The sequence below is a fragment of the Muntiacus reevesi genome, chromosome 14 (assembly GCF_963930625.1).
Source record: "Muntiacus reevesi chromosome 14, mMunRee1.1, whole genome shotgun sequence".
Lineage (NCBI taxonomy): Eukaryota > Metazoa > Chordata > Mammalia > Artiodactyla > Cervidae > Muntiacus > Muntiacus reevesi.
In genome coordinates this window covers 59,066,706-59,089,213 of record NC_089262.1, presented here as the reverse complement: position 1 = coordinate 59,089,213, position 22,508 = coordinate 59,066,706, and the positions used below count along the sequence as shown (strand labels likewise).

At 44.4% G+C, this 22,508-nt stretch overlaps 1 long non-coding RNA gene across 1 annotated transcript in view; it reads right to left on the bottom strand.

Moving 5' to 3' along the window:
- Window positions 1-1,599: 1,599 nt before the first annotated feature.
- LOC136146661 (uncharacterized) overlaps window positions 1,600-22,508 on the bottom strand; it is a 40,363-nt gene continuing 19,454 nt past the window's right edge. Inside the window, exons 2-3 of the long non-coding RNA XR_010659029.1 lie at window positions 8,485-8,596; window positions 1,600-1,651 (exon numbers count right to left, since the gene is read on the bottom strand). This is a non-coding gene — a long non-coding RNA (uncharacterized lncRNA). The remainder of the gene's footprint in view (window positions 1,652-8,484; window positions 8,597-22,508) is intronic.

Here is a 22,508-nt window from a genome sequence, read left to right as displayed (position 1 = left end):
TCAGGCAAGAATACTGGTGTGGGTTGCCATTTTCTTCTCCAGAGGATCTTCCCCACCCAGGAATCAAACCCAGGTCTCCTGCATTGCAGGCGTATTCTTTAACATCTGAGCTATAGGGAAATCCCAGAATCATCTCAGGGACCCTTTTAAAAAAGTACTAATGCTGGAGCCCTGAGCCTCTGAGGCCCTGATTTAATTGGTCTAGAGTGGAGCTCTGGCATTGGTTATTTTCCAGATTGCCCCAGATGACTCTTATGTGTAGTGAGAGTTAAGGAAGATCAACTAGGATAAAATAGTGGCTCCCAAGACCCCCTTGCAAGGATTCCATAAATATTTCTGCTTCTGGCTTTACTCATTGATATAGAAAGCAGGAGACCTTGAGATCATTCTGCTGACTTAGGCCTTCTTACCTGTTCTGTCAGAGCCTCACGAGAGGAGACACACACACACGCTGTATAAACACACAGTTTTTTTTACTAAGAGATGATGCCTGTGAGGTTTATGATCACTTAATATGTTTAAAAATACATAGTCAGCCTACAGTGACTAATTATTTCTTCCTAGATTCATGAATCATGATTGCAGTGAGTGGTGGTGACTGTGAAGTGTGGTTTGAGCCCAGCAGGTGGGTTTTCCTTAGGCACTGGATTCTGACAAATAAAGCAGTGCTGACAAGATGTCACATACATGTGACTGCCCATAAGCAGTGACCCTCTGGTACTGTGTCTGTGTTTATGTAAAAACTGCTTCTTGGTAGTTTCAACTCTTATTTGTAGAGCTAGGTACTGTTTATTATTTGCTTCTTCTCCTCCCAAAATTCCCAGTACATTTCATCAGACAGTCTGACCCATCTCTGACTGTGGGATGCTGTTTTTTCTCTCTTGGTCAAGGTGCTTCCCCATCAGCCTCATCTAGTTCTCATCAGTCACGCATGCACTTTGTCAGTCCCTGAGGCAGTTCCTCCTGCCACTTTGCTTAGGGTTCCTTCCTCCAGCATTACCACACAACTTGCCAAAGCTGCTTGAGTTCCCTGCAGCCGTCCTCGTCTCAGGGTCAGAGCACCTGCAAAGGGGGTGGTAAAGGAGGAGCGTGGGTTTCTGCCGTCACCACAGCAACTCCGAGTCAAGAACCCATCCAGAGGATCCAAACCTATCCTTCCAAGGGGCTATTTGCTTTCCATTCATCATTTTTAATATAGCTCATCAGTGCCTCCAGTGACATCACTGGGAGGTTGGCAAAGTGGTCTCTGAAGCCTCCAGCTCTCAGGGGCCTGTTACATATTCATTCTTTCAGCAGCCAGGTGTTGAGCACCTGCCATAAAGCCTGCAGATTTCAGTTTGTTCTGAGTGTGCCAAACTAGCATAGGAACTAGGAGATCTTGAATAGCAAGTTATAGACTTTTCCACCCAAAAAGAGTCAGGTGGGAGTGTTTGAGGAACAAGTTAATGTTGAGATGGAAAGAGCATGGTCCAGAATGGTGGTTTCCACATTGTGTGTTGAGAAGCAAGAGGTCCTCTTAGGCCTTCTAGAGCTGCTAGAGGAGGAGAAATTCTCAGCCTTCGTCCCCACTTCACTCAGAGCAGCTCCAATTCCATCTGTTTTATTTGTTAGACTTCCAAGTGAAATTTCATTTGGAGGAAGAAAAAAGGGTCTAGGAAAAGTAATAAAAAAAAATTGTTAAGGAATGTATTCTTAAGCCTGTTTTTCATTCTTGACTCTGAGAGACTATAAGAGACTTGGATATAATTAGATATTACCTGCTGATTAATACACCCTGACCTTCCAAGAACCAAGTCTAAAACCTTGGTTTTGTGTGTGACCAACATCCTGATTTGCCTGGAACAACCCAGGTTTATACCTCTTGTTCCCACATAGTCACTAAGAGTGTCACCTTAACTCTCAAAAATGTTCCAGTTTGGGTGATGAATTATATGGGCACCCTATGCATAAGTACAGAGTACAGAGCTAAGGGAAGGGATGGCCAGCCTTGCCTAGAGCTGTTAATAAAGAGCCAGAACGCAAGCCTGAAAGAGAAGCCATAAGGCCTTTCTCAGAGAACTAAGGAATGAAACCAAGGTCATCAGCGCTTCCCGGGCCAGGATAGCATGACACTGATCACATTGTGACACTGTGAAAGTAGGTCACTACCCGATGCTTTCCAGGCTTTTGACCGCTGTCTTTGAACCAACCAACTGACCCATCCAAGTGGCATATTTTCTGTTGATCTTTTTATTCTAGCCTATGATTGCCTCCTTTTGTTGCCTTTCAATTCATTCTCTCTTTTTAAAAATTTGTCTTCCACTGGCCATGAGACTAAGGCTGACCTTCCATGATCTCACAAGGGTATCCGGTATATTTGTATGTGAGTAGTTGCGTGAGACAGCACAATGTGCACACTGTATTTATTAAGCCCTGAAGGCATTTAATAAAATATTAACATCGTGTTTTGAATTATGATCTTTGTCTGCTTTGCTGGAACAAAATGTAACAGAACTAACATTTAAAATCCTTCACATATTTGGACAATATTATACCAAATGTTGATTTTGTACAGAGTTCTGGCTTGCTATTTAAAACTAAAACTTGAAGTATGTAACAACCCAAGTTGTGAATATTGCTTTCTGCTTCAGTGAAAAAGCAGTTTACCTGAAAATAGCATGTAACCTATATTTTGTTAATTTAAGCAAATAAAGACATGTTGGAAAAAAAAAACCTACTTGATCATTTGCGAACACCTGAAATTTTACAAGGAAGCTGCCATTCTCAGCGTCTCATGCCTGCCCTCAGACTTCCCATCTGAGAGGTTCCTACTGGGGTGCGTCTGGGCCCCAGGGAGACAGGGGTGATGGATTCTCCCTCCAAGCTTTAAAAACAGATGAATGAAACTCTGCCCATCAGCAGGCAGGTGACATAGTCCTCACCCTCTTCTCTCCTATTCAGAAAATCTAGTTCTGGAAGGGTGTCGTGGACAAGTGAGAGGGTAGAGGCAGCATTATGTTGCTCTGTGTCAAGTTCTTTGTACAATATATGCTGTAGTGGGCAAGGGCACAGACCCTGGTGCCAGGTTCCTGGGTTCAAAGCCCAGGTCTCCCACTTCTAGTCTTTGGGACCTGAGGCCAGTTTGTGAACTTCTCTCTGTGCCTTAGTCTCCTCATCTGTAAAATGGGACCAAGAACAGCACCTTCCTCACCAGGTCATTTTGTGGGTTAAATGAGGCAATACATGAAGACACTCATGTGCATGGCTCACAGTATATGCCTCGCAAGACTTAGCTATCATTATTAACATCAGTGAAGCGGCCAGGAAATGGAACACTCTGCTCCCCCTCTTCAACAGAGCACCCCCAGAGCTATGTCAGCATGGGAAGTTGTCCATTTCTGAGGAAACTTTCCTTTTAAACGTTATATGCTCTTATATGCCAAGCGATGTGCCGGGTGGCTTGCACACTCAGTCTCAATTAAACCTCACACAACCCTGAGAGGCAGAGGTTGTTGTCTCCACTTTACTGATGAGTGAAATAACTTACTCCGAACAGCCTCGTTAGCAGGCTCTTCCTTTGCCCGCCAAGCACATGGCCTGTAGCAGCTTCTCTGGAAGCACATGCTAAGGCAGATGTGGGTGCAAGACGTTTATTAGGGGAGAGCACCAGTTAAAAGAAGCACGAGGAAAGAGCTCTGAGTGAGAGGGAAGCAGGACCGTGCTGCTCTCATCCGACACGGCGGGAAGCTGGAGGCAAGGTCCTCTCATCAGGGTTGCGCCGCGCTGGGTAGAGACGTTCAGGCCTCGGTGCCCCCCCCCCCCCACCACCACCTCTTGCCCCGTCAACAGAAGCTGAGCTCCCAGGAGGAGCCTGACCTCAGGAAGGTGTGACTGCACGGGGCAGACCCTGAGAGAGTCAGGGAGCTGGTGGCCAGAGGCGTCTGCTGACTCCACTCCCCACAGCTCAGTGCGAGGCCCTCTTTGAAGAGACACTGGGTGACTCTGCGTCTGCCACAGCCTACCTCTTGCATCACTGCAATCCACTTCCTCATGTGCAATCACAGAACACCGCCTCCAGGGTTCCAGGAGGCCTCTCTGCCTGAGGGAAAACTAAGAAAAGGGAGATTCATGGAATAAACTTCAGCCCTGCTGCGGCAGTCAGTCTCAGAGACACACGGATGCTCATTTCCTCCTTCCTCCATTACCTGTCTAGATCCATCTCACTATCAGATACCACCTCTGCCCGGGTCAGCTTGACCCAGACCCTCATCTCCAAAGGGCCTGAACCTTGGTCATGGTTTTGCTGCAGACTGAGTGCTTTGGTCTCCCCTTCTAATTTATATGTTGAAACCTTAACCCTAGTGTGATGGTATTTGGAGGTAGGACCCTAGGGAGATAATTGGATTTAGATAAGGTCATGAGGATAGAACTGCATGATGAGACCAGTGCTAAGACCAGAGTCCTCTCTCTCTGCACTGCAAGGACGCAGCAAGGAAGCGGCTGTCTTCAAACCAGGAAGCGGGTCCTCACCAGACACAGGAGCTGCGGGCACGTGATCTTGGACTTCCCAACCTTTAGAACTGTGAGAAATCAGTGTGTGTTGTGTTAGTCAGTCAGTCTGATGTTTTGTTATGGCAGCCCGAATGGACTAAGAGAGATGCTCTTCTCAGAGTCGGGTTACTGCGCTTGTTCACTTACAGTCACAGGTGGGGAAGGACACAGCGAGAGAGCCCCAGGTGGGCTCCACACGTTCCCCCCCGGACCCTCCCATGGCAACTGCTCTTCTCTCTCCTGAGGATCCAGTGTTTTACCTCTGCCAAGATGGTGACTCCTGTCCTTGTCTGCAGAGTCCCTGGAGACACGGAATAAAAAGTGCCCAGGTGACAGACATGGCTCATCATTAAATGGCCCTCTTGCTATGCCACAGGTGGAAGTGTACCCTCTTTGAGCAGGAGCACTTCTAACCCTCCAGAGCCCAGAGTCACAGCGATGAGAAATACTGAGCCCCCACCATGTCACTGCGAGTGAGACCAAGCAGGGCCACTCCTACTTCCACCCTTGGTCCTGGATCCGTGCATTCTTCCTGTTGAGAGCATGGGACCATATTGATTCAGTGCATATGCTGGAGGATGGCACTCCATCCTTGTGGAGTACTTCCTCCAAGAAGAGCTCTAGGCAGCTGGCCCCTTCTAGGTGGTATGTGTGTGATATGACCTGTAGATCCTGTGGTCATGGGCCCATATGTCACCTCATTTGCTGTAATGTGAATACTGTGGTTTGATGTTACACTATGTAAGATTGTGTGTCCATTAAACAAACACTCCATAACCATACCACTTGCATAATCATGCCGGCTGAGGTCCTACCAGCAGGAAGGGCAAACCTACATATGAAATATGTGTCTATTCCTATGAAAAAGTCCCTTCAAGTCAAAAGGGACTCAGTAGAGTCAGCTTCTCACCAAGTGACTAATTGTGCTCCTTGAGTAATGCTGCCACGTTGGGAGCTCGGCACCCTTCCTTGTGGCTGGTGTGGCGGATGTTCAGCACTAGGCTAGCCTTGGTAAATGGAGCTCACGCTGTTGCGCTCGTGTGTAGCTTCCATCTGTGCCACCATGGCCGCTTCGTATGTGCTTTGTCATAGCACCGGACTAGCTGTTGACAGAGGGTTGAAGTCAGCTCGCAAGGTCACTTGTCTGCCTGACTTAATCTCTGCCTGACTTTAACGTCCTTTCATGGCGAATGCTATCTGATGGGCGTTAGCGTGTGATACAAAGATTCCCATTCTCTATGTTCACTCCCATGTATCTATCCACTCAACTCTAATAGGCAATAATAATGAATATCTACTTTAATTAGAGTGGTCAGAGAGTGACATCTAATTTGAGAACTGAAGGGTAGAAGGGGCCAGCCATGGAAAAAACAAGGGGAAGAGCATTTCAGGCAGAGCAGACATCATGTGCAAAGGTCTTTGACTGAAGGGAGTGTGGCCAAGGAAAGGACAGTGTGGAAGACACAGCAGGAGAGGGAGGGTGATGCAAGGTGAAGCTGGTACAGAGAGCCACCGAGCGTGGGGATGGAATAATGAGATTTACATTTTCTAAAGCTCATTCTGACTCTTGTGTGGAGAGTGGGTTGGAAGGAAGCCAGGCTGATGCTGGGAGACCATGAAGAGGCAGTTTGAATAGTCTGTGCAAGATGATACTGGCCTGGATTAGAAAGACAGCAAAGAGGAAGTTAGAAATGCGTGGTTCTAAGTCTGTCTGGAGGCTTCCCAGGTGGTGCTAGTGGTAAAGACCCTGCCTGCCAGTGTAGGAGACATGAGAGACTTGGGTTCGATCCCTGAGTCGATGCCCTGGAGGAAGACCTGGCAATCCACTCCACTGTTCTTGCCTGAGAAGCCTCATGGACAGAGGAGCCTGGCGGGCTACAGTCCAAGGGTTGCAAAGAGTCGGACAGAACTGAGTGAGTAACACACACAAATCTGTTTTGAGGTCCAATTGGCTTGTTCTACTGAAAGCAATTTTAATTTTAATACAAAGATAAACATACATTTTTCCAAGTAAAAAATAAAATGCCACTTGGTATTAAGTTCATCTCCTCACATAATGATAGAAAGGGTGAATTAAATTTTCATAGCTATCATAAAACCCAAGCTCTTTACTTGATTAGTGAGAGAACCTACTTGCCAAATAGTATATGTAAAAGTAAGTCCATCTGGTTTCTCTCAGTTTTATTCTGGGTTGTGATCAGTGAAGAAGGAAACAGTCAAGACTGAGTGAAGCTTCTCAGACGTGGATCCTGGGAAGAAACAGTAGCGGTGAGACAAAGGGGCGCGGAGTTAGAACTCAGTGAAGCGAGGGGAGGAGGCAGAACCCCAGGACCACAGGTGAGGCTCAAGGAGTTCTCATCTCCACAGGCCCTGGGGCCATCTCTGATCCAGCCAGTAAAATAGCACACGTTCCCGATAATGGAGTTGCACGGTCAAAGAACAGTTCATCATCCCTACCGTATTTATCAACTAAATGCACTCCAAATACATTTTCATTTAAACTATTCAATTCTCAAAGGGTGACAGTCCAGTTGTCTGGAAAATTTTATCCAGCGCACACATTACTTTGCAACAATACAGAATAAATAAGATGTTGTCACATTTTAAGTCCCAAAGTGAATTGGTCCATGGCACCACAGAAAACACCTTAAGAAGAAATAAAAAACAAAAACCTGTAGCAGGAGACTGTCCCTGCCCTTAAGGAACACACAGTGCTTACAGGCCTGTGGAGGCTGGCAGGAACTCAGCTCAGGGCTTTTCAAATCTCCTTACTCCAAACCTCCAAAGCTTTAAAGCTAAAAGCTGTCCTCCCTGGAAAAACCCAGGTGGGAAGACAGCCTGGTTCCCTGAAGCACCGGGGTACTTCATTTTCTGCATAGCAGACCTGAGCCAAGAGTAACTTCCAGTCCCGTTCTGAACTTGCTCTGCAAGCGGAGGAAGACGAGCTCATTTGAGAGCTGGGGAGTGACCCTTATAGGGTCCCTGGGGACCCCGTATCAGTGGCGCTCACTGTTTCCTCTTCCCTGGATGCAACAATATATTAAGAGAGAAAAAAAGGAGGCTGGCTCTTTTCATGATTTTCCTTTTTCATTTTTGTTGAAAATGGAACTGTGTTCTCTTGATCCTTCAAACAAATGGAGGGGAAGTGGAAGCCCAAGAGTTTCTCTTAGCTTCCCCGGAGAGGGTGTCTGTGTTTGTAGTGCGATGTGGGAAACGTCCTTGTGTATCTGCTGCATTGTCACGTCGTACCAGAGTGATTTGCAGTAGGAAGTGTGGGATGAATACAATTTCTGTGCAAGAGAAAGTGATGGAGTCACACTCTTTGAATCAAAGATCTCAATTTGCCCTTCATCTCCAAGACGTGCTTCCCCTGACCTCCGCCTCCCATCTTTATTAGATGATGAAAGAAACACAAGAACACTCTCTGAACTTGACCCAAACAGTAAGTCCAGCCAGAAGTCCTTGTTATTCAGAATGCACTTGGGCAGGGAGGGGGAAAAGGGGAGGGTGCTGAGAGGGACATGCCAGAGATCACAGAGGCCATGTGAAGGAGGGGTGTGAAAGTTGCTGGCATTGCACCTGAAGAATCATTTCAAATTGATGTTTGAAGTATGCATTGCAAGTCTCTTCCCTGGGAAGATCTTAACAAACAAATGGCCTTTGGAAGGAAAATGGAGACATACATTAAGAGACATCCAAAGAGGTTACAAGGATATTTCATTCATTTTCACAATTCATCACTTTGAGCATGCTGCCAAATGATTTTGTTTCTTCTTCTAGAAAGTAGTCATAATGAAACTGGTCTCCAGCCTGTGTCAGATGAAGGAATAGATGAGGTAAAACTTATCAATCATTCTGGACTTGCAGACACAATGGCTGTGCATTTGCATTGTTGAAGGGCAGTTTTCCCTTCCAACCTGTAGCAAGCCTGGTGAGGAAAACAGCTTCACTTACAGTGGCAGATTATCCAAGTCAGGGTAATATTTAATATCGTCAGCTGTGGTTTTGCAAAACTGGATATACTGAAGCTTGAGTCATCTACCTCTTCTCACTCCTTAAAAACCACCTGAAAATAAAAGAAATATGAAATCCCCAGCAATAACCACATCTTTACAGGAAGAAAAAGCAAAACAAGATTATTCTGAGCCTTAATTGACAATGTCACCCTCCCAGGGACATTCGATAAACATTCACCAAATATGACGATGCATCTGGGAAGCAAGTACTGCAAGCAAGAAGTCACTCTGAGTACCTATTGGAAGAACACAAGTGATTTTGTGGATTACAAATGACTTGTATTTCCAAAAGCTGTGTGTGCCTCTGTGATGCTAATCCTTTTACCTTCCTGCAGGGATACTACACCTTTGATCTCAGGCTTATCTGATCAAGCACTTCTCCTTATTCAGGCTGTTGGCTCTCTGAGCCAAGGACTTGGCTACCCCTGCACCACCTCCAGCAGGTTTCTAGACAGACTTAAGACTGTGTGTGGGCTTCCCTGGTGGCTCAGAGAGTAAAGCATCTGCCTGCAATGTGGGAGACCTGGGTTCGATCCCTGGGCTGGGAAGAACCCCTGGAGAAGGAAATGGCAACCCACTCCAGTATTCTTGCCTGGAGAATCCCATGGAGGGAGGAGCCTGGTAGGCTATAGTCCACGGGGTCACAAAGAGTCAGACATGACTGAGTGACTTCACTTTCACTTTCAAGACTGCATGTGGTCACCATCTCTGCTTCTCCTTGGACTACTGTAAGAAGGGTATAAAATTAACACCTGAACTTACCAGGAAGATCCTTCAAGGGGATCTGTACAAAATGCTACTATTCAAAAATATGCATCTTTCCATTATGCTTAAAACTCTGTGGAGTAGGAAGGGGCTCCCAGGATAGCAGTGTGACGATCCCAGTGAAACCTCACTCCTAGAGAGACATTTATTCAACTGGTAAAAATAAGTAAAAATAACCATTCAAAAAACTCCGGAAATTAACCAAAAACCTTACAATTTAAGAAATGTCATAGACTTCCCTAGCAGTCCAGTGCTTAAGACCCTGAGCTTCCCTGGCATGGGGTGCGAATTCAGTCCTGGTCAGGAAACTAAGATCCCACATGCCGCACGGTGCAGGCAAAGCATTTTTAGAGGGAGAGAGAGGGAAAAAAAAAGAAATGTCTATTCAACAAAATCTGCAGAAACTCAGTAGGAACAGTGGAGGGCATGGCTGCACCTGCCCCTCCTGCGGAGACCCATGCCGCCATGGGCTTGACAGCTAAGTGGCAGTGCCATCTCCCCAGCCCCGGGCAGAAGACCTAACAGGAGTGGGTGGCCCAGCAGTGGGGCCAGATGCCCGCCCGAACCTTTGCCCTCCAGGGAGGAGTCGGGGGAGCGGCCACGAGCACAGTCTCTCCCCCTCGAGCACAGCCCTGTGTTGTGCTTGAGCTATTGCGGTGGATTAGAAGCCAAGGGGCGGCTTCGATTTCTCCCCAGTTCCTGGGGTAGGAAAGCTATTCTCGGCCAGCCAGGCAGCCAGTGAGCACCAGCGGGTCCCATTTCCCTGTCTGTGCTGTCAGACGCCTATTCTGAGGGAGGTGGCAGCAGCTTAGTGGTGACGTTTGTATAATAAGGTGAAGATAACTAATATAGTCACGGGTCACACAATATATTCTTTTTTATTGTGGTAAGATATGTGTAGCCTAAAAATGGCCATTTTAACCATTTTTAGGTATGCAATTTAGTGGTATTAAGTATGTCCGCAATGTCGCACAACCTCACCACTATTCATTTCCAAAACCTTTTCATCATCCCGAACAGAAACTTTGTACCCACTAAACAATAACTGTCTGCTCTCCTTCACCTCTGGTAACCTATATTCTTTTTTTCTGGCTCTACAAATTTCACTACTCTAGATAACTTCACGTAAGGGTAATCATATTTACATTTGTCCTTTGTGTTTGTCTTATTTTACTTAATGTTTTCAAAGTGCATCCATGTTGTAGCACGTATCAAATTTTTATTCCCTTCTAAAACTGAATTATATGATAAATGTTTTGTTTATCCATTCATTTGTAATGAACTTGGGATTGTTGCCACTTTTTGGCTGTTAAGAATTATGCTGCTGTGAACACTAGTGTAGAAATAACTATATCAATCCTACTTTTAATTCGTTTTGATGTGTACCTAAAAGTGGAATTGCTGGGTCTTTTGCTAATTCTATGTATAACTTTTGAAAGAACTGCCCAACTCTTTTCCACAGTGCCTGCACCATTTTACATTCCCATTAGCAGTGCACAAAGGGTCCAGTTTCTCCACAGCCTCTCCAACACTTCTAATTTTCCATTTTTTGGATAAAAGCCAACCTAATGGGGGTGGAATGATATCTCATTGTGATCATAATTTTTTAGTTAAAAGTTCAGATTCCTTTATCTGTTCATTTGTTAATGCTGAGATCCATATTTTATTTTATAATCTACTTGTTTTTTTCTCGTGAATATAAAAACAGAAAAGATGGACTAGAGCTTTTTCTTGTAAAAAGAAAATAGATGCCCCAGTGATTTTATGTAGGACTTATTCTTGTTGTCTTGCTGTTTTGGGGTATCTCCTGTCCTTCAAAGGACAAAGACACTACTTGGGTTTTGAAAAGAAGTCTTTCTCTCAGTTACTCTATTCCGTCTTACTAGTCCATCTTTTTTTTCGGTTCCCTGATCCTATTTTCCCTTGACCCTGAATTACCAGATGAGCTAATAACTATAGCAAACTGGCTGTAACTTGGATTGACCCTTGTAAAACTTGTACCGGAAAGATTTGGGTTAGTCTTTGCTGGGACTTGTCTGTAGCTAGTGGGTAGAGCTGCCCCTTCCATTTGGGCGGGGCTTGCCTGGAGAATCCCACGGACAGAGGAGCCTGGTTGGCTACAGTCCATGGGGTCCCAAAGAGTTGGACACGACTAAAGTGATTTAGCATGCACGCATGCACACACACATGGAGGACAGTGGCACGCACACAGTCAGAAGCAGTAGAATACATATCCAATCAGGATCCAAGTTGCTGGGAACTATCTCCTTGTCCAAGTTTACAATTTTAAGCTAAAAACTTTAAAAAAAAAATTAACAAAAACATTCTATGAGACTTTGTTTAGAGAGAAAGAACATGGGTGGCTAGTTTAGTACAATTATGAGTTATCTAGTGATTGAAGTCTATATTTAGTCTGTAAAATGAAGAGGGGACAGTATCCATTCATCAAAACCCTGATCAGTTCAGCTCAGTTCAGCCGCTTAGTCGTGTCCGACTCTTTGTGACCCCATGAATTGCAGCACGCCAGGCCTCCCTGTCCATCACCAACTCCCAGAGTTTACTCAAACTCCTGTCCATCAAGTTGGTGATGCCATCCAGCCATCTCATCCTCTGTCGTCCCCTTCTCCTCCTGCCCCCAATCCCTCCCAGCATCAGGGTCTTTTCCAATGAGTCAACTCTTCACATGAGGTGGCCAAAGTACTGGAGTTTCAGCTTCAGCATCAGTCCTTCCAGTGAACACCCAGGACTGATCTCCTCTAGGATGGACTGGGTTGGATCTCCTTGCAGTCCAAGGGACTCTCAAGAGTCTTCTCCAACACCACAGGTCAAAAGCATCAATTCTTCGGCACTCAGCTTTCTTCACAGTCCAACTCTCACATCCATACATGACCACTGGAAAAACCATAGCCTTGACTAGATGGACCTTTGTTGGCAAAGTAATGTCTCTGCTTTTTAATATGCTATCTAGGTTGGTCATAACTTTCCTTCCAAGGAGTAAGCATCTTTTAATTTCATGAGTGCAGTCACCATCTGCAGTGATTTTGGAGCCCCAAAAAATAAAGTCTGACACTGTTCCACTGTTTCCCCATCTATTTCCCATGAAATGATAAGACCAGATGCCATGATCTTAATTTTCTGAATGTTAGCTTTAAGCCAACTTTTTCACTCTCCTCTTTCACTTTCATCAAGAGGCTTTTTAGTTCCTCTTCACTTTCTGCCATAAGGGTGGTGTCATCTGCAAAACCCTGATACTTACTCTTAAAATGAAAAATCTGTCAGTAGTATAGCCAGTCATTATTTTCCCATTTGAAAATTTAAAAAGGGGCATCAGCAACTTCATTTACTTGTTAAGTGAAAGTTTATTGAGCGTCTGATATGTGACAGGCCCTGTACTGGGAGGGTCTGGAGATACAGAATGAGCATCACACAATGACCTCATGAGGCCATTATATAAAAAGGCCATTGATATACATGTTTGAATAAACAGCAATCAACAGTTATATAGAAAGTTATCAGATCGTAAGCAGAATTATTAAGTTCCTATTGAGGTGATGATTCTATAATTCTACTCATGTAAATTGTGTTCTGTGTGTGTGCTCATTTGCTCAGTTGCGTCTGACTCGTTGTGACCCTTGGACTATAGCCCACCAGGCTCCTTTGTCCATGGAATTTTCCAGGCAAGAATACTGGAGCAGGTTGCCATTTCCTATTCCAGGGGATCTGCCCAGCCCAGGGATCGAACCCGAGTCTCTTGCATCTCCTGCATTGGCAGGTGGATTCTTCACTGCTGAGTCATCTGGGAATCCGTCATGTACATTAACTATGTATAACACTGGCAACAACTGCTCAGATGCCTTCAGTGGGATTGGTAGAGGTGGCCTGTCTAGACACCTCTCCCTCCCCCACAGTTTAAATGTCTTCCCTGGCATTAGAGGTTCCTTTTCTGGGGCTTTAAATGCTAACTATAAAGAAAGACTTGAGTGCTAAGTAGTCTAAGAACCGTGCGCCAGGGTTCCTGCCCTCCAGGGATCTGCTTCTGTTTATCTAAGCAATGAAGTGTATCAGTTCTCCTGGCCTCTCATAAGGGGCCTGGTTTAAGAAGGATTTTTAAGTCAAAGCTTTAGATTGAATTGAGAAAATTTCAAAGCCCTTACAACTTTAGGTTTGACAGTGAGGGAGCTCAGAAATGTCTACGAGCTTGCACTGTTGTTTGTCCGAAGACTCAGCTAAGACTTGCCCCTCCCCTGCCCCCAGCCATCTTATGGAGAATCAACGGAGGAGTCTGCGTTTCTCAGTAGCAGCCCTGGAATTGTTCCACCCAGCCACATTCACACTTGCATTCCGGGAAGAGCTGTATTTCCCCTTAGATTATTCCAGGTCACTGTGGGCTTCCGATGCAGCAGTGCTGTGTGGTTTTAGTGAAAGATCATGGTATCAAGGCATAATCTGACTGAGCCACCTGTCAGCTGTGTGACCTTGGACAGACTGCTTAACCTTTCTGAGCCAGCTTCCTATCGGCTACATAGACATGTTGTGTATCAGTGGTGATAAGCACAGGCTCTGGGCTTGAACAGACATAGGATCTGGTCCTGGTTCCATCTTACACCAGTGATGGAACCTGGAGGAAGTGATTTTCCCTCTTTGCGCTTCGGTTTTCTCATCTGCAAAGTTAAGAATCACATAGCATCTGCCTCATAGAATCATGAGATTTAATAAGCACTCAGTACAGTTTTAATAAGCTGTCGGTGTAGGCTACCCTCTCCAGTATTCTTGGGCTTCTCTGGTGGCTCAGCTGGTACAGAATCCACCTGCAATGCAGGAGACCTGGGTTCCATCCCTGGGTTGGGAAGATTCCCCTGGAGAAGGGAAAGGCTACCCACTCTAATATTCTGGCCTGGAGAATTCCATGGACTGTATAGCCCATGGGGTTGCAAAGAGTCGGACACGACTGAGCGACTTTCACTTTCACAGTACAGGTTAACTCCTATTACACTTACCCCAGTGAGCACGAGGGGATGTGCCGGGCCCGACCCACAGGTGACTTACAGACCATGTGGTGTCTCTCCCCGCTCCGCCTGAGCAGACCTGCACACAAACGTGATGCTGCCTTGGGGGTGACTGCACACGGTTAGGGAGAGCTCTCCCACACCTGCACCCCTTTCCTTGTTTCTCATTGTACCCCATGCCCCTTGCTTCCCCTGTAAGAAATCACTCTTGTCAGTTTCAGACACACACACACACGCCTCTCTCTGCCATGGAGAACAGTCAGCTACAGGGAGACAGATTCTTGGCCCAGGCTGAGTAGTATTTGCATTCTCTTCATTTGGGCTGCATCAAAGGCATCAAAGAGGGAAAGTACCTCCCCAACTGTGACAGCCCATCAAGCAGAATGGCAGAGCCCGGTGCACTTACTGACATTCCCAGCACCAGCACCAAACTACAGCACATTAATGCCAGCTTCTGAGAAAGTCAGATTTATGTTGCTTCCGGTACATTTAACGAGGATGACTTTTAACTTTTAAAGGAAGAACAATTTAGCAAGCAGATAGCACAGGCTTTTAAGGTTCTTATTACACAAGACAAACACCTGGATTTTACCCTAGACCTGTGGTATGCTGTGTTTTTCAAACTACAGATCTTGACCCATGAGTGAGTCATAAAATCAAGTGGGTTGAGGCCAGCATTTTTATAAAATGCAATAGACTAGAATAGAAAATATCCAAGAATTTTACGCACAATAAAGCAAAATGCTTTGGGTGAGCTTTTTTTTTTAGATAGACACAGGTGGATGGATTGCATCATAAATGTTTTTGTTACTATTGGTCATCGTCAAAGTAGTTTGAAAGCCACTGAAATACTAGATGTATAGAAATACATTTGTGCATTTTATCGAAACAAAAGGAAACACCCACCCCAGAGCAAAGAATGATATGCAGGTAATGGGAAACACAAATCATTCTGTCCATAATGGTATAATTTTACTTTATCATAAAATGTGTGAGAGAGAGAGAAAGAGAGGGGGGGTGAGCTGGGGAGGGAAAGACCCCCCAGAGAGTGTGTTCCCATCCTCAGCGCCTTTCGGGCAGTCTCTTCCCTGGTGACTGGAGCTGTGTCCCTGAGGGAGAAAACCCTCTGACTGGACTCAGTTCTTCTGGATCCCACAGTGAGCGGGCAGACTTGATCTTCACCTCCTGAAGTCTTTTCCTTCTTTGAGCCCTCTCACAGTGTCCTAGCACGGAAGGTGTTTGAGAACTATGTACTGACCTGAAGGTCGGCGCAGGACACAGGTGAGGACTTGCTGAGGCAGTTCTATGTTGATGTCTTTGTCAGAGGCACCCTAAGGTTCTCACGCATTTGCTTTGAGCTCACATGAAATGCCCCTTGTGTGACAGGTGCACTGGGGTCTTCAGGCAGTTCCCAGGCCACAGCTCCCTACAGATCAGGGCTGGAGAGTGAGTTTGAAACATGAGTATCCACAATCCCAGTTCTAGGCTTTTGTTCTGCGCTTTGACCTGTGCTCACATACGAGAAGGACTATGTACATAGGTACTGTGAAGAATGTTTTGAAATATCAGAACAGTCTGAATGCCTAAAGATAGGGGATTGCCTAAATAAACGATGATACCTATTTCCACAAAGTGAAATGCTTTATAGCTGTGGAAAAGAATTAGGAAGCCGTTCATGTATTGATACAGAATGATCTCCAATAGGGTGAAAAAATAAAATCGCTATAGTTTAAAAGAAGAATACTTGTGATTCTAAAGGGTCATGGCACTTGAGAAGTGCTGAGGTGACTGAGGCACTCACCTGCTGCCCGAATCCAGCTCCCTCCCTCCTGCCCCTCCAGTTGGTTTGTTTTTTCTTTGTTCTCTCTGTGAATCATCCCCAAACTTAGCAGCTCAAACCAAGGATAAGCACTGTTACCCTGTAGGTCAGGAATTCAGGCAGAGACTGGTGACAGGTGCTGCATGTGTTTGGTTGAGGTGACTAGCTTACGGTGCCTGAGGCAGTGAGAACACAGGTGAGAGGTGGGGACCACAGCTAAGCCGCAGCCATGTTACAATAGCAGCATCTCTTCTGTTCTAAAGACCTCCTGAGGAAGAAATTCTACTCCCAGGCCAATGTCCCCCCCGGCTGTGGCTGCAGCCTGTTTGCTTACAGTATGCGTATGCTGACATCTTGGAGAGTACGTGCTCATTATTTACCCAACATCCCTTTCAGACTAACTCATTAATGCTTTCTCTCCCTTTTCCTTGATATGGTAAAACAATCTCATTCTTATGATATCTTTTTCCTTCACCATCTTCTTGATTATGTTCCTATTTGCATGAGGGAAAATGGAAATATAGACTGAAAATCTAAACTGTATTCCCTTACAATCATTGGTTAGTTAAATTATTGGGGTCATGCAGTGTCTTTGTGTGTCCTATTCTCTACCACTCATTGCTCCCTGTGAACATCTTTTCCACAGTTTTCTGCATCTTTCACGTGCCTTAATCATTATAAGGCAAGCTAATTTAATTATGAAAGGAAGCAGTGTGGAGAGGCGGTTTGAGGACTGCGCCTCTCTGTAGCCATCAGTCCTCATTTCCCTCACTTCAGAGCTGACCCCAAATAAACATGCACTCTAACTCAGTCTGGCTTCCGTTCACCCTCCTAGCCCCCTCTCCCGACCATGTCTGCACCCTGAGACTGTCCTGCGCTGCTCAGGAGCAGCTGCTGGCTTGGTCACACTCTGCGACAAGCCACGCCTGTGATGTTTCAGCTTCTACGGATCAGGGGATCAGCTGACTGGTCGGCATTCTGGGAGAAAGTCTCTTGATTTTTACTTGGCTCTAGATTAAGAAAATGAATGGTGTTTCTTTCTTTGGAAACAGTGGTTCTTACTGAGTCTGCCCAGTACCTTTAAGACAAGCTGCCCCGCCCGCGCTCCAGAGGGTCAGTCATACAAAGAGCCCCAGTCTCCTAGCCCCACTCAGAACAAAATGGTCTTTCCTTAGTCCTGCTTTTCCTCCTCTCTTCTTGTGCAGTTCTTGAATCCCTGGAGCATGAACTGGACATCCCCCATTTGATGCTTAGCATTCTTTTAGACAAATGTGTTTCACTGTCAACTTCCTTCACATCTGAGTACCCCAAGAAAGCTACTTTGCCTAGTAAGTGCCAGAGCCTAGGATCCATCTGTGGCTGGCTGTTCAGCCATTTTCAGATCTTGTGACTTCATTAAAGATGGTTAAAAGGAAAGGAAACTGAGTCGTGGACAAATTTCAAATTTCCAGATTAGTGTGTCTATGAAAGTAAAAGGGCATCCTGGTGATAGGCTCCAACGTAGAGTCCTCACGGGGCTCTCAGCCTGACTGGGCTGCTGTGGTTTCTCTAAAGTCCAAGTCTTCCTGGGCTTGATGACACCTGCGTTTGACATTTAGACTATTTGTATACCCTGCCTCAGTTTCAAATACAGTCCCTGGAAGTATGAAGTTTTAAAAAATAATCCCCCAGTTCTATTGTCATTCTGAATTGTTAGGCAGGGGAGAACTCCAGGATGATACAAGAAAAACTTATCAAGAAACTTTGCTGTATTCTGTTACCCCTTTAACTCCCTTAGTCTCATTCTTCCACCCACTATCATCATCTTCTAAGATTTTTTTCTCTGAATCAAGAGATTCTGATTCTGAGAGTTGCTGACTCCTCTGGTATCTGTGCTTAATGATTTTCCAGGTGAGGATGTCTTGGGGAGCTTTTCCATGGTGAGGGACAAGGAGATGACTATAACTCACCTGTCCTGGTCAGTCTAGAACTGAGTCATCTGTTTGGAGAGTGTTTCTAAAGGAAAGCCTGCTGTAAGTCACCTGTCACATCGGATAAATGATAAAATTTGAAGAAATCTACATACCTAGATAGGAGTTTAGGCAGGAAACTGAGAAGAAATAGGCATCATAATATTTTGTATTCCTTCACACTGAATATTCTTTCTTTAAAGAAAGGTGGTCATGAGAAGTGAATGGCTAGTGACATGACAGGCATATGTGCTCGGCTGCTTCAGTCGTGTCTGACTCTTGGCAACCCCGCAGACGGCAGCCTGCCAGGCTCCTCTGTCCATGGGATTCTCCAGGAATCCTGGAGTGGGTTGCCATGCCCTCCTCCAGGGGATCTTCCTAGCCCAGGGATCAAGCCCATGTCTCCTGCAGCTCCTGCATTACAGGCAGATTCTTCACTGCTGAGCCCTCAGGGAAGTTCCACGTGACTGGCATAAGTTCCTCGCAAAAGCTGAGGGCCACTTACAAAGTCGGGAAGGAACACATTTAATAGGTTGATCATAAATAAGGTTCCTGAAACAATGATGAAGGAAAAAAAGTCTGAGAAAAAAAGTAACATCAAATATTATGAAAGGTACAGGAATGGAAGAAAGAGGAAGCAGAGTATCAGGAGATCTGTAATCAGCCTCCACGTGAAAGGGGTTGTTAAGGTTATTAAAGGACGATCAGTAATTTTCAGGAGGAAATAATGGGAAAGATTGAAGAACTACATTTGTGATTTTCCAATATCTAATAATAAGCCCAAAATATGGTTGTTACAGTAATTTAGTATTTTAATATGAGGTAAATACATCTGTGTATTGGTTCTCTTTTCTAGAAGTTTTGGGAGTGCAAGGTAAATAGAATCTCAGAGATATTATTACAACTGGCAGAGATTTTGGTATTCCTAGGACTTCCTTCCTCTATTCAGATACCTGTGGGAAGTCTCTCCCTGCTCAAAAGAGAGCATTTCATAAATTCTTAATGCTCCTTGGTAACATCTCTTTTCAGAAGCAGATGGATGATCAATGCTTAACTTTGAGAAAAAAGCTAGATCCTATTGGTAAAGTGGAAGTGAGGTGACCCTTGGGAGACAATAGATAGTGGACATTTGTTATTCTTCAGCAGTCCATTCACCCCCCCCCAATAGGTAATTGCACCCCAAGCCCCTGAGGAGTGATTCCTTCCCTCCATTTCATGCAGTTTTGAGGGGCATGTCAGTCAGCATTTCCTGCCTTGCCCTAGCCAAGGGACGACTATCAGACCTAGATAGGCCAATCAGGTACATTGTCTCTCCTAAGACTTTTAATTTTAAGTGAATTGACATATGGAGAGAATAATTTTCACTAAGTGAACTTCTGGAGACATCTTGGTTCTTACAGTTTCAGAGCCTGGTTCCAAATCTTCTCATTAGTCTGAGTTTCCTGATAATCTTCCCAACAAATTCCATTGTTGTTTAACTCAGCCATAGTCTGTCTCTTGGCTACCCCATTGAATATGACATCACTACACATTGAATATGACATCCCTACACTCTTTATTGATTATTATATTCTATGGCATCCTTGTGATAGTACAGAGGAAAACAGAGGGCATAAATGAGGCATCTGTCTGATATTTCAGAAACCCAAAGAAGAGATAGACATGTTGGTATAGCTAGAGCCTATTAAGGGCGAAGTGGCTTAAGACGATAAAAAATAAATCTAAAAAAGTGATTTTAAAAAATTATCTTGGTGTGAGGGAAAAGCAAATGGACCACTTCAGTGAAATCAGATTGTAAAAGAACACACACACAGATCAGAGAACAGTGCATTGCTAAGGGGAAAAGAAAGACTGGTGTAAAAGAGTAAAAACTGTAGCTGGAAGGCTGAAACCAAGGAAACAAAGGAATCAAAACTTTCAGAAAAATCTGGAGTCATCAAAATGGTCTTTTGTTGAATATGACGAGAATACAAATGACCAGGATTGTGTACTGAGGCTGGTATCCTAAGGCCAGTGGATGACAGGAGCGAAACACAACTTCTTCACTACTCTTACTTTACTTCCATCTTCTCTATAAAAGTGAAACATGACAGAGTGGAATAAATATGGTTAAGAGGTCATCAACATCCAAGATAGGGGCCAGGCTAGGTAACAAGATGTCGCTCTGTGAGAGACGGTCGTCTCCAGACCTGAATGAATTCTATCCCAAGGGGCTGAGAGAACTAACCAAAGTAACTGCAAAATTATAGCCATTGATTTTGGGAAAATCAAGAAGAATAAAAACGTGACTGAAAATTGGAAATGGAATGGAAAAGGTGCCTGAAAAGAGTGGAATAGTAAAATAATATTAGGATTTGGAATCTACAAATAGTCAACTTAATATGAAGCCTGGTTATTTGGTTACAAAACTTAGATCACATCACATCACTATATAGTGACTCTTACAACTTAGGTGCATCAGAATAAGATGGAAAACTGGATTAAAAGTACTAATACATGGATTTCTAACTGGTTGAAAACTACTATCTAATCGATTTTGAATTCTGCCTTCTGGAGGGCAGGATCTTGGGCTATGTTGCAGCAGCCTGTTCTTGTCCATCTTATACAATATTTTTTGACATCTTGTGCCAAAACGCAGAAGCCACTTTTTGGCTGACTCAGAGCTAGAAGAAATGCTAAATATAAAATGATCTCTAGGAGTCATTTATGTACAGAAGTTTATTTATGGATAATTTGGAAAGATGTTTATTAAGAGCCTGGAAAGATGAACACCAAGGTATTCATAATGATTAACTCTCATTGAGTAGCATCAATAAAAGTTTTAATGTTCTTTTTTGATTATCTGTATTTCATGACATTTTTGGTAATGAACAAGTATTTATTTCGTAATGAGAAAAATAGACTTATTTCAATAAGAAAAATTCCGTTGTCTGGAAAAGTATAAAAGCAAGCCAGGTGAAAGTTAACAAGAATAACTATACAGCTTTGTGTTAAGGTAGAAAAAAATTATATAAGCATAAAATGGGGAAATTATGGGTCTGAGAACAGTTTATTTGGAAAATATTTGGAAGTGTTTGGCTCAAAGTCTATATGTGCCAAAAGGGTTGATGAATGCAATCATAGGACTGATCATAGCCATATCTGGCTATAACTCTGATCAAAGTCAGAGTTTAAATCCAAGTTCCTCCAGCAACCAACTGTGTGATCTCAATTTCCTCATCTATAAAATGAGGGGAAAAATAGTACTTACCTTATAGGGTGGTTGTGAGAATTAAATCTTTCACACAAATACACAAACGCACATGCACAAACATACACGCAAAGCACTTAGACCAGTGACTCTGGCATATTTAAGCATTGCAAACATTGCTTTTTATTATGAGTTATTAGAACTAGGGTATATTGGTGAAGTAGAGCCAACCGTCTCACTGCTCGATGGGAAGGGCAGAGGGTGAAGTTCAAGGCTGCTTCTACCTGGGTCGCTGACTGCCTGCAGTGAGGAGCAGGCAGTTCCAGCTGTGGAAACCGGGAGCTCAGGAAGCAGGTGTGTGAGTGTGACAGTGACTTTTGATGTTCAGACCGTGCTGCCTGCTTCCACATTACTCCTAAAACAGTGAAACGAAGGCTAACGAATGAAATTTAGAATGTTTTGTTTTAAGGCAAGGAAGAAACTGGTGAAATAAATCTTTTCCAAAGTGAGAAAGCCCTTTCCTACTGTGTGCAAGTGGTACGAGACTAGGCCATCACTTAGAAGCAATATCATAAAATTGATTTCTAAGTGGGGAGGGAAGCTGCATCTCAGTGATGGCTGCCACTGGTTAGAATCTAGGCATCTAAATCTTTGAGTGCTGAGCATGTGCGAGGCCCTGCCTCGGCCCCTTGTGAAGGCCAGTTCTACTGACATAAATGTTCCCCTCCCCCACCACTCCACTCTTTTCTTTTGACACACATTTATTTCAGCTTTGGAATCCAGATGTGACCTGATTTTCAGTCTAGGATGAATTAATATGTAGCAGGATGAGTTCTTATATTAATTGTTGCCTCTTTGTCATTTTTCTCTTCCTTCCTCTAGACATTTGGAAAGAAACAAAGGGAATTTTACCCACTTCTCCTACTAATAAAGGATAGGCAGTTGCCGCTGTATTCTAACCTCCAAGGAGCAGTTAACAGATACTCCATATGTGATGCTACATGTGCATACAGATACACACTCACTGAAGGAAAGCTGCCAGAAAACCCCGAAGAGGCCTCATTGTTTTGTTCTTTTTATATATATACTTTCAAAGGCCTAGGAATTGCATGAAGAAAGCCTTTTGTGTTTTGAAGATAAAAGAGAAAAGTGTTTCCTATTTGGGTCATTGGTTCCCGGATACTAGGAGAGAGGTAGGGCTCAGCTTCCACATGGCAGGGGCTACCAGCAGGA